The sequence below is a fragment of the Hypanus sabinus genome, chromosome 7 (genome assembly GCF_030144855.1).
Source record: "Hypanus sabinus isolate sHypSab1 chromosome 7, sHypSab1.hap1, whole genome shotgun sequence".
NCBI lineage: Eukaryota > Metazoa > Chordata > Chondrichthyes > Myliobatiformes > Dasyatidae > Hypanus > Hypanus sabinus.
The window spans coordinates 63,900,763-63,905,565 of NC_082712.1; positions in this window are offsets into that span (position 1 = coordinate 63,900,763).

Here is a 4,803-nt window from a genome sequence, read left to right on the forward strand (position 1 = left end):
ATACCATAAACAGTATTCAGGAACAACTATTTAATTAGATACCTTTGATATATAAATAAAGCACTACAGCAGTGAACTATAGTTATCTTGAATTATCCTGTGTACTCTGCAAAGATAAGTACTTTATGTCAGATGAGTGTATGACATTTGCTTTTGCTTTGAGGCTCTTGGGTTGTATGGAAAGCACCTTCAATTGTACTTTTATGATAATTAGGTAGAGCTGGATTAAAGGAACAGGAAAAACTTATTTTCTTGCTTGTACTGAAGATATTTATTATTTGCTGCAATCTGATTTCAGAAATGCTATTTATTGTTGTGATCAAATAATCATTTGTTCATTCCCAAATTTGGGGCTATCGATTTTGTCCCTTTCACTACTTTGATTAAAATTGCTGAAGTTCATGCTATATCTATCAGCACCTTACTGAATCTTTAGTTTATATTTGTAATTTAACCACACTGACATTGAGAAAATTCCTTATGTGACATGCTGACTGACATTAACTCTGCTTGAGACACTATTATCACATATGTGGACCTTTTAATTAACTTGCTGTCCTTGTTTATTATATACTCCTAAATCAATTTATCCAAATAATTATCAAGTTGCACTCGGTGGGCACTCTATTAGGTACCTCTTGAGCCTAATAGAGTGGCCCTGCATATATGTTTGTGGTTTTCTGCTGCGCAGCCCATCCACTTCAAGGTTTGACACATTGTGCATTCATTGATGTTCTTCTGCACACCATAGAAACATAGAAAAAAGAACTAGAACTGGAACTAGAAATCTATCAGTACCTAGTTTCTTGAATGTTTTGTAATGTTTTCTTTTCGTCTTAACCAGATTTTCTATATCCTTTGTACACCATGTTTCTTTTACCCTACCACCCTTTCCCTGCCTCAATGGAACATACCTCTGCAGAATACCATGCAAATCTTCAATGAACATTTGCCATGTTTTTGCCATGCATTTCTCTGAGAACATCTGCTCCCAAGTTCCTGCCTAATAGCATCATATTTCCTCCTACTCCAATTAAATGTTTTCCCCAATTGTCTGCTCCTATCCCTCTCCAGCGCTCTGGTAAAGGAGATAGAGTTGTGGTCACTACCTTCAAAATGCTCTCCAACCAAGAAAGCTGATACCTGACCAGGTTCATTTCACTACTCCTTAATTTTGTTGTCATCTGCAGACTTACTAAGCACACTTTCTTCATTCTTATTCAAATAATTAGTAATTGTGAATCATTGATGTATTTCTCCAGGTTAAACTACAGGATATAAATTGTCTTTATTACCTTGAAATTAATTGAAGATATTCACAGATGTGCATTTGACTGATGGCATACCATGCTCTCATTCCATACTGAGGTTGCCCTTGTCCTTGTTCTTACATTTCAGGTATAATATCATATCATCACCAATAATACTATTATCTATTTGTGTTTGAATTTTTTTGTTATCAGACTTTGAATAAAAAATATAACTTTATTATACTGAGAAATAAAAATATCCTCTTCGGTATTCTGGATCATTCTAATATGTGGAAAGAGTTAACAATTTCAAGTTCCTAAGTGTCAAGATCTCTTGAGGATCTAACTTGGTCCCAACATATCGATGCAGTCTTATAGAGTGCAAGACAGCGGCTATACTTCATTAGGAGTTTTAGGAGATTTGGTTTGTCACCAAAAACATATATGCCAGTGATATTAAACCTGATTCTGATTCTGTATGATTATTCCAGTCTAATTTTCTCCAGGAGTACTTGCATTCTAACTATATTTTCATGTGGAAATACACAATCATGACATCTCATATTTTCTTTCATCCACTCTGCAATATTTTATTGTAATATATTTTTAAACACTGCATTTTAAATTTGCTTCTGTTTCAGAAAGTGCAATTAGAAGAAAACTGCATACAACACATTAGAATCAGAACAGTTTAATATCACTGGCATATGTCGTGAAATTTGTTAACTTAGCGGCTGCAGTAGTACAATGCTATACGTGATAATATAAAAAAAGTAAATCAAGTCTATTAAGTATATATATGTGTATATATTAGTGAAATTAAAAATAGTGCAAAAACATAAATAATTTTAAAAATGAGGTAATGTTCATGGGTGCAATTTCCATTTAGGAATCAGATGGCAGAGAGGAAGAAGTTTTTCCTGAATCGTTGAGAGAGTGCCTTGATGCTTTTGTACTGTCTTCCTGATGGTAACAGTGAGAAGTGGGCTTGTCCATTAGGAAGGAAGGTTAGAAATTAGGATAGTTTTCCTGAAGTTGACAAAGCAATCCAGAACCTCTGGTATATATTGGTCATGTAAAGAGCATAACGAGCCAATAATTTTGGAAAGATTTGTTAACAATAATTGCTGTTTTAGGATTTCATATTAAGCATTGTATCATGTAATTAATTATTCTCTCTGTTATTGCAACAAATGTTGTTGCAGGCAATTCCAGAAAGTTTGTGTGTCTCATGGAGAACCCCAGTGAGAAAGCTGTCCTTCCAAAGTCAGTTTTTCTTTCATTTTATGAAGAACTCTTGGATTTAAATTGAATTACCAATTATTTGTCTTGTATCACATTTAATGAGACAATTGCTGATCAACAACACAACTGAAGCTCCTCTGGCTGAAGCAACTCTTTTTTTTCAGTGGGCAGTCAACAAAATTTAAGAAAATTAATGTAACACGAAAGGAGATGCTTATCTTGTAAAAAAAAACCTCAAATATCTCTTGTATTATTTGGTTTCCTGCAGGACCAGGAAAGATTAAGCTTAAATTTCTTTTCATTGAAGATGTTGAACAGAGATGAGCAAAGGTGACAATTTGGGCAGCAGGATACTGGCTCAAATATTTTGAATTGGAAAATGTAGAAAATGATATAAAAGTCTTGCAAGTTGGTAAAATATATTGTTTATGATTAATTAAATTGCATTTTCAGACTAATTTATCCTTACTGTAAAACAATTTAAAAAATCTGTCCATCTTAATTTCAATAGGAGTTTGTAATTGATATTTGTCTGCAAGAAGGTGTATTAACATGAAACATGTTTTCAAGTTGATTGTTAGTGCTGTTTACCTAATACTTGGGAGGTCATAACTCGCAAGCGCACAATATGAACATTATTTATTACATGCTTAAAATTACAACTTCAGAGGTATTACATTACATAACTTAAAGTGTTTAGTGATTACAATATTAAAACAGCATTGCTAAAATTGATCATTTTTCTTTCCAACTTTATTTTGTAATATGTAGCAAATAGCATTGCTATAAAAGGATCAACATTTCTGTAAAACACTGATTTTCTAAACTGTATAATTATCATCTCATTGGATGGAACATGGATCTTTGACACACTCCATTGGTTTTTCTGGACATGGTCTATTATCCAGTCTTATGAGGCAACTTCCAGTCAGAGCAAAGGTGTGCTTCAAAATAATGGTGTGTAATTTATTGTACAGCTGATGGGTGTGTTTATATCACATGGATGGAGATAGTTCATTTCATACTTCCTGACTTATTTCTATTTTTACCCACAAATATAGCAAGAAAGGTACATAATCTGTAAGCCATCTTCTTTTGTTCAAAATATTTCCTATTGCTGAATTGTGCTTCCATTTCCTTCCTATTCAATGCGCGCAAGGTTTGTTCATCTTAGCGTATAAAATGTTTTTGCACTTTATCGAAATCAGCAGGCCAGGTAGCAACCATGGAGAAAAGTACAGTCGATGTTTCGGGCTGAAAACCTTCAACAGGACTGGAGAACACACCATTTCCTTGCCTGTCCATCAGCTCCCTCTGGTGCTCTTCCCCCCCCCCCCCTTTTTTCTCTTTTTTCCATGGACTTCTGTCTCTTTTATCAATTAACTTCTCCCTGCAGGTTTCCCCTAACATCTAGTGTTTCTCTCTCCCCTCTCCCCACCTTTTAAATCTACTCAGCTTTTTTTCTCCAGTCCTGCTGAAGGATTTCAGCCTGAAATATTGACTGTACTTTTTTCATAAATGCTACCTGGCTTGCTGAGTTCCTCCAGCATTTTGTGTGTTGCTCTGATTTCCAGCATCTGCAGAATTTCTCTTGTTTGCACTTTATTGTGTTACTTTGACTTTTGTACTGATCTCAAATTTGTTTTTATCCTAAATCTTCTTCTACTTCAGTTCACTTAATCATTCTGATACATTTTTCTTTATTAATAACATGTTATTGAGATTATTTGTGATATATATATATGATTTGAATAAAAATGTAGATGGTTGATTGGTAAGATTGCAGACAACACAAAAGATTGTGGATTGCGAAGAAGGTTGTCAAATGATTCAACAGTATTTAGACCAGTTGGAAAAATATGTAGAGATATGGCATATGGGAGTTTAATCTGGACAGATGTAAGATGTTGCACCATGAGAGATCAAATGCCAGAGGAAAGTATATAGTAAATGGCAGGACCTTTCAGAGTATTGATATACAGTAGAATTTTGTGGTGCAACTCAATAGCTTCCTCTAAGTGGCAACACAAGTAAATAAGGTAATAAAGAAGGTGATTATCATGCTTGTCTTCATTGTTCAGGGAGCTGAGTATGAGGTTTGGGAAGTCATATTTCAGCTGCACAAAACTTTGGTTAGGCCATATTTGCAACAATGTGTACTATTCTCATTGTCACATCACAGGAAGAAAATAGAGGATTTGGACAAGGAAAGGATTGGAAAGATTTCAATTGTTTTCTCTGAAGCATTGAAGTATGAGGGGCAACTTGATATAAGTATTTAAAATTAAGAGAGGCATAGATAGGGAAG